This window comes from Schistocerca nitens, chromosome 2, assembly GCF_023898315.1.
Source record: "Schistocerca nitens isolate TAMUIC-IGC-003100 chromosome 2, iqSchNite1.1, whole genome shotgun sequence".
NCBI classification, from domain to species: domain Eukaryota; kingdom Metazoa; phylum Arthropoda; class Insecta; order Orthoptera; family Acrididae; genus Schistocerca; species Schistocerca nitens.
Window position 1 is genome coordinate 895,173,998 of NC_064615.1, and position 8,422 is coordinate 895,182,419.

At 43.4% G+C, this 8,422-nt stretch overlaps 1 non-coding gene across 1 annotated transcript; it reads right to left on the reverse strand.

Moving 5' to 3' along the window:
* Positions 1–7,853: 7,853 nt before the first annotated feature.
* Positions 7,854–7,926, reverse strand: Trnaa-cgc (transfer RNA alanine (anticodon CGC)). The gene has a single exon. It is a non-coding gene; the product is annotated as a tRNA-Ala (tRNA).
* Between the last annotated feature and the right edge of the window lie 496 nt (positions 7,927–8,422).

The following is an 8,422-nucleotide window of genomic DNA, read 5'->3' on the forward strand; positions in this document are numbered from 1 at the left end:
TTTGGTTAATGTTACAAGGCCAGATCAGTCAATCATCCAGACTGTTGCCCCTGTAACTAATGAAAAGGCTGCTGCCCCTCTTCAGGAACCAGATGTTTATCACAGTAACGCTTCTTATTGTTAGTGCTTGCTACATATTTCTTTCTAGGCGATTCTGCGGGGAACTCCTAATCAATCCAAATACTTTCAATCTTCTTCTACAGCACAACGTTTCAAACGCCTCGATTCTCTTCTTTACCTGTTTTCCTGCAGTCTATGATTCTCATGCTTACGTATTTGTGCTCCAGACTAATATTCTCTTTCGGTCAGGAATGTGCTCTTTGCTAGCACTACACTTTCTTTATTATCTCCTCCTTCATTAATTTGTCACACTATTTTCCTTCCAAGGTAGCAGAATTCCTTCACTTGGTCTACTTGACAGTCTGCAATTTTGATTTTAAGTTTCTTAGTATTCCCTCATTACTTCCGTCGGTCTTCCACATTCTTTGAGTCCATATTCTCAAATTCTTTAACTGCTCCGTGATACTTTCTCGTTCTCACTGAGGACATCAGTCTTATCAGTGAATCATGTCAGTGATTTTCTTCCAACCCAGATTTCAAATTCACTTCTGGACCTACTTGTTACATCTGCCATTTCATGTTATATGTAGAGACTGAACAGTAGGGGAGAAAGGCTGTAATCTTGTCTTACGCTCTTTTTAACCAGTGTACTTTGTTTATGGTCTTTGATTCTTATTCTTTTCTTTGATTCTTACACATATTGTATATTGCCACTCTTTCCCTAGAGATTTCACTTTTCTTATCAAAATTATGAACATCTGGCGCCATTTTACGTTTTAGAATGTTTCATTTCGCTCCTAATTTTAGAAATTGTATTACGGCCCTATGTGCTTATTAAAAGTGACGCTGTACTACTCGCTGCGCGCAAGGTTTGCGATAAGGAAAGGGCCCATTTCCACTGCGTGATCAATATAAAATCTAATAGGATTTCCGTCGGGTCGGGCGTTATGTGTGCTACTAACTTAGGTGAGTGTTGCAATATGGTTGGTATGCACACCGTGCATTATTAGTAGCAGTGGCGGTTGGTGTTGGTTCCGTAGATTCTCCGATAAGCCAGGCAATAAGCCACACTCGTAAGGTCTTGAACGTAATATAGCCAGTGCGCAGTTACAGTTCGGCCGTAAACGCAAACGCCTGCCGAAGTGCTGCTGGCTTTGGCTTGTACGCTGCTCCGAGCTGGAGAGTGTATTCTGGCGAGAGATACTGGTCTCAGTTTCTTGGGCGTCTCCTCCTCATCGCTATTGTCAGAGAACGAGATTCTGCGCTCCACGACACACACGCCTTCGGCAGTACAGATTTTGAAATCTTTCGGAAGATTGTGTTTTCCCGTGTTTTCTCAAAATCACTATATCTCGAAGTGATTCTGTGTCCGATTTAGTACTCATAGTACTTAGTAATGAAAGTAACTAAGAAGGATCCTTGGGTAACAAGAAGTAATACCTTAATTGATCGACGGAAGAAGGAAGTACACAAATTTTCATGAAAAGGAAGGAATACAACAGTATAAGGCAGTAGAGGAATGAAATAAACAGGATGAGCAGGGAAACCAAGGTGTAACTTCTACAGGAAAAATACGTAGAAATCGAAACAGAAATGGTAGTCTGAAAGATTCATTCAGTACATAAAATATTAAAAATAGCCATCTGTGAAATTATAAGCGAGGTATGAGGAACAATAGTGCAACAGAAGTTCCTCTACTACATGAAGAGGAGACAGCGGATACATCGAAAGAGTACACTGTAGATCCCTACGAGAGGGAGGAATCCCTGACGACGTGATACTGAGGAAATTGGGCTCCAAATCAAGGAAATACGAGGCCCAAAATTAGCCTATTGTTTAACAGAACTCAAATTAGGCAGTAGATAACATTTATTCTGAACTTAAGATCTGAGGTCATCAGTCCCCTAGGATTTAGAACTACTTAAACCTAACTAACCAAAGGACATCACACACATCGATGCCCGAGGCAGGATTAGAACCTGCGACCGTAGCAGTCACGCGGTTCCGGACTGAAGCGCCTAGATCCGCTCGGCCACCGCCGCCGGCGCTATAGATACAGCAATAAAGAATAGTGCAGTAGGCAGCCCAGTTGAAGAGGAATGGACATGTGTGAAAAAGGCCATCACAGAAGATGGGATGGAAAACATAGGTACAGAGAAGATAACTGCTAAGATACCATGGGTAACAGAGGAAATACTTCAGTTCATCGATGAAACAAGGAAGTACAAAAACGTCCAGGGAAATTCAGGAGTACGGAAATACAAGTCGCAGAGCAATGAAATAAACAGGAAGCGCAGGGAAGCTAAGAGGAATTGGCTGCAGGAAAAATGTGAAGACATCGAAAAAGAAATTATTGTCGGAAGCACAGACTTGGCATACAGGAAAGACAAAACAACCTTCATAGACATTAAAAGCAAGAGTGGTAACATTAAGAGTGCAACGGGAATTCCACTGTTAAATGCAGATAGGTGCAAAGAATACATTGAAAGCCACTGGGAGGGGGAAGATTTGTCAGATGTGATAGGAGAAGAAACAGGAGTTGATTTAGAAGAGATAGGGGATCCAGTATTAGAATCAGAATTTAAAAGAGCTTTGGAAGACTTTAGATCAAATAAGGCACAAGGGATAAATAACACTCCATCAGAATTTCTAAAATCATTGTGGGAAGCGACAACAAAACCACTACTCACGTTGGTGAGTAGAATGTGTGAGTCTTGCGACATACCATCTGACTTTCGGAGAAATATCATCCACACAGTTCTGAAGACTGCAAGAGCTGACATGTGCGAGAATTATAGCACAATCAGCTCAACAGTTCATGCATCCAAGCTGATGATAAGAATAATATACAGAAGAATGGAAAAGAAAATTGAGGATGTGCTAGATGATGATCAGTTTGGCTTTAGGAAAAGTAAAGGCACGAGAGAGGCCATTCTGACGTTACGGTTGATAATGGAAGAACGACTAAAGAAAATCAAGACACGTTCTTAGGAGTTGTCTACCTGGAAAAAGCGTTCGACAATGTAAAATGGTGGAAGATTTTCGAAATTCTGAAAAAAAGTAGAGGTAAGCTATAGGGAGAGGCGGGTCATTCAGAATATGTATAACAGCCAAGCGGGAACAATAAGAGTCGACGACCAAGAACGAAGTGCTCGTATTAAAAATGGTGTAAGGTAACGACGTAGCCTTTCGCCTGTAGTGTTCAATCTGTACATTGAGGGAGCAATGATGGAAATAAAAGAAAAGTTCAGGAGTGGAATTAAAATTCAGGGTCGAAGGATATCAGTGATACGATTCGCTAATGACATTGCTTGCTATCCTGAGTGAAAGTGAAGAATTACATGGTCTGTTGAAGGGAATGCACAGAATAATGGGTACACAGTATGGATTGAGAATAAAGTGAAGAAATACGAAGGTAATGAGAATGCAGAAATGAGAATAGGCCCTTAACCTCAAGCCGGCCGGAGTGGCCTTGCGGTTCTAGGCGCTACATTCTGGAACTGGGCGACCGCTACGGTCGCAGGTTCGAATCCTGCCTCGGGCATGGGTGTTTGCGAAGTCCTTAGGTTAGTTAGGTTTAATTAGTTCTAAGTTCAATGGCGACGGATGACCTCAGAAGTTAAGTCGCATAGTGTTCAGGGCCATTTGAACCTTAACATCGAGATTGATGGTCACGAAGTAGATGAAGTTAAGTAATTCTGCTACGTAGGCAGTAAAATAACCAATGACGGACGGAGCAAGGAGGACATCAAAAGCAGACTAGGTATGGCGAAAAAGGCGTTCCTGGCCAAGAGAAGTCTACTAATATCAAATATCGGCCTTAATTTGAGGAAGAAATTTCTGAGAATGTACGTCTGGAGTACAGCATTGTATGGTAGTAAAAAATGGACTGTGGGAAAACAGGAAGAGAAGAGAATCCAAGCATTTGAGATGTCGTGCTTCTGACGAATGTTGAAAATTAGGTAGACTGATGAGGTAAGGAATGAGGACGCACTACGCAGAATCGGTAAGGAAAAGAATATGTGGGAAACACTGATAAGGAGAAGGGACAGGACGATACGACATCTGTTAAGACATGAGTGAATGACTTTTATGGTACTATAGGGAGCTATAGAGGGCAAAAACTGTAGAGGAAGACAGAGACTGGAATACATCCAGAGGTGTACAAGAATTTGATATAAAATAAAAAGTAGGAATGTTATTAAACAAAAGTATAAAGATTTTAATTGGCATAAAATCTCGACTAATATACACGAGCCGCTATTACCCACCGATGTAAGGGCAATGAGGTACTATGCTACGAACAACAAAATCCTGGCTCAGGACTTACGCTCCATTCACCTGGAAGATTCTCCTCTATGTGCCACCTGCAATCTCATTGACACTGAAGAACATCGATTCACCTGTGGTAATACAAACAACGTATGATTGTCCATCAGAAAAAAATTAGCAAGCAATCAAAGGACACCGTCAAACGAGATAATATCGACGATCCTTCTACACCCAGACGAAGAATCTTACCAGGAAATGAAGAATTTAGGGACACACGACATTTTACATATTCATATTCTTGAAAAAGGGCATGAGTGAAGGAGATTTCTGGTTGTACGTAACTGTGTAACACCACATACAACAATATATTAACAATTATTAAGAGAAACACGTATTTTTCCTCAAAACAACTGTAATGTGAATTCTACAATAGTACCCCTAAGATTTTACTCGCCGGATAATTTCTTACAGATTTCCATATTGATGATGGAAATGTGCAAGTGTTGTAGAGTATATAGTTATTTATAAAACGAGTTTGTTTTCTGCTACGTTCTGCTACGTGATGTGACTATGTTATTGAGCTAAATTTAAAATAAATGATGGGAAAAAACTGTCAGTGGGAATAAATGGCTTACGGAGGATCCGGGATCGATTCTCGGTACTCCCAGGGATTTTGCCTTGGTGGGAGGATTGCAACGGAGTGCGCTGTGCCTCGTGATGACAACTAAGGAGCTGCTAACCCGATAACGGCCGGGAAAGCAGAGCGCTGACCCGACGCTCCTCCACACCGCAACTCGATGACGCCACTGGCTGAAGATTACACGCCGGTCCGTCGGATCCAGTTAGCCCGTCTACGGCCAGGACGGCGGTGCATGCCATTTATCCTTCTTGCCTCACCTGCAGTGGAGGTCATGTAAGGTAGATTAAATATTTACAATTACTGGAAGGGAGCCATTCAAAAAAATGGCTCTGAGCACTATGGGACTCAACTGCTGTGGTCATAAGTCCCCTAGAACTTAGAACTACTTAAACCTAACTAACCTAAGGACAGCACACAACACCCAGCCATCACGAGGCAGAGAAAATCCCTGATCCCGCCGGGAATATAACCCGGGATCCCGGGCGTGGGAAGCGAGAACGCTACCGCACGACCACGAGATGCGGGCAAGGGAGCCATTGATGGATGGTAAGAAACCTATTTCCAATGTGACTTTCACGCAAATTCCTCTTATTTTTCCTCTTACTGGCACATACATCAAACAAAAATGTTCGTCTTACACGAATTTTTCTTGCTGCAGTGCATTTAATTTTTGGCTTTACAGTGGAGTCACCTCAAGCGTTTTTAATTATTTGTCTGTACTGCTAAAGGTCTACTATTTTTGTATCAAACGAGACGAATTTCCCCTTCACTCAACAATACTTGAAGCGTACAATAGAATAGTCCCACACTCAGAGAATGAGCATATTGCGAGCAAATGCAGGAAATACGCACCGCGGCTCTGTGTAAGGTCATATACGAGACGCATAATCCGACTTGTTATGAAGTGTCAAATATGTGGACGACTGTAATGAGTGCTTCTGCAGAGTACCGTTGGGTTTGTGTTGCCGGCCGCTGGTGGCCGAGCGGGTCTGGCGCTACAGTCTGGAACCGCGCGACCGCTACGGTCGCAGGTTCGAATCCTGCCTCGGGCATGGATGTGTGTGTTGTCCTTAGGTTAGTTAGGTTTAAGTAGTTCTAAGTTCTAGGGGACTTATGACCTCAGCAGTTGAGTCCCATAGTGCTCAGAGCCATTTGAACAATTTGGTTTGTGTTGCCACAGATGAAGGGAGGGGGTGAAATGCGTTGCAGCCACATAGCCTGCTCCTCTCGAAAAGCACCAAGGGGACCCACCAAGCTTCATGGACCCATCTGATAGACGGATCACCATCAACAGTCGCTTCGTGAGACACTGGAGAGTTTTGCGATTTAATCCTGGACGCTAGCGCAAAGCCTGGTGATGAGAAGCTTTACACCACCACATTCCCTCCCCTGGACTTCCAAATACTGGTAGTGAAAATTTCATCCACCACGAAGATTCTAACCGTCTCATTTCCGAGTCGAGCTCCACAGCACAGGCGTGCATTGGCGACCTCTGCTAAGGAGACGAGTAATTTAGATCACATTCACGCCGAAATTATTTTTTAATTTGACACTTGGTTTTCCATAACCCAAATTATGTTAGCACTTCATTCTAATCTGTCCGTATCTTTAAATGTATAGTATGCCAACTGTGACGATATAGCTGTAAAACGTTAACAAAACAGAAAGAAATTGAAGGTGGCAGCAACAAATTTGAGTAACTCGTGAATGATCACGAAGTACCTCCACTCTAAGCCAGGTTACATTAAGTGGCCTCGCAAGCACCCCCCCCCCCCCCCCGCCACTCCTCCTGCGTGCCTCAGCCCCCCGCCACACACATACACACACACCATCACACGTACCTATACAATTACAGCACTGATCTGAGAGCATAAATCTGTGGCAGATGTCATGAGATTCGAGCATTAAATGCAATTATTCATTACAATGCACAATCACTGATGTTATTTTTGAATCCCGTTTACTGTCAATAATTAATTAATAGCTATAATTAAGCCATAAAATTGTGTATACACAGTTAGATGCAACAGTTCTACACAATACGCTGCTGCCCGAATATAACGGTGGAGGGAGAAGGTAAACAGCTATATTGCTTGTGATCAGAAATAAATTAGAAGCGTTAACCGGTACTATATTAACGTAGTGAAATAATTCAAAATCGCTTACTATTATATGGCCTGAAAAGAAATTCTATTGTTGTGCCAACACTGTCAACAAAGATTTTGCCGTAGCAAATCGCCAGGAAGAAATCCGTTCAGCTCCTATGATGCGAACGGTTTTCTGTAAAATATATAGCCGTAATAAGAAGATGTGGCAGAGACCAGTTGTTCATCATCCTAGTACCGGCCAAGGTCTTGACTTTCACCACAAGCCTTTTCCTAGCGCACTAAGCCTGGTGTGTAAAAGGATTCGAATGCGACTCTCACAACTACAAAAGGAATCGACGATTATTATGACCGTTTTGAGAGTTCTGCCTCCGTGCAAACACGGAACGCAGACGTGGGATGGCAGGCCTTCGACAGGGAGGCGGGGCTTATTCGCCAGCACCGCTTCTCTCCCATCGGGCAATAACTATTCACATTTATTTACGGTCGCGGCTGACTGCCACGATATGCTGACAGCATAATAACATTCTACGTACTTATTGTTCGTGTCTACATATTTGCAACTCTCTGCCTCAAAGAGGCATTTCTGATACTATGTTGGTGGTGGTGGTGGTGGTTAGTGTTTAACGTCCCGTCGACAACGAGGTCATTAGAGACGGAGCGCAAGCTCGGGTTGGGGAAGGATTGGGAAGGAAATCGTCCGTGCCCTTTCAAAGGAACCATCCCGGCATTTGCCTGAAACGATTTAGCGAAATCACGGAAAACCTAAATCAGGATGGCCGGAGACGGGATTGAACCGTCGTCCTCCGGAATGCGAGTCCAGTGTGCTAACCACTGCGCCACCTCGCTCGGTACATTGCGCTTTGTGTACTCCAGTTTGTTTTGCGTTGTGGATTGCTTGTTTCTTTCTTTCTTGTTCTCGGGAATGAATGAAGACTCTAATCCTGTGCAATAATAGAGTTTCGGATTCGAAGAGTTCGTCACAGATACGCAACATCATCTCTTTGAACATAACGACAGACCACAAACGTGCGCTGTGATGCCTTGGGTTCACTGTCATCGATCATCCTCCATACAGTTCCGATTTGGGTCCTTCCGATTTTCGTCTGTTTACAAAACTTAAAGACCTTCGGGGACTTCACTTTGACAGTGATATCGCGGTACAAGCAGAGGTGAGATCCTGGCTCCGTCATACAGTCTACAGTGCCGGTATAAATAAACTGATCTCTCGTTGAGAGAAATCCCATCAGCATCAGGATGACTATGTCGAGAAATGTCGCCGGGGGGTGGCCGAGCGGTTCTAGGCGCTACAATCTGGAACCGCGCGACCGCTACGGTCGAAGGT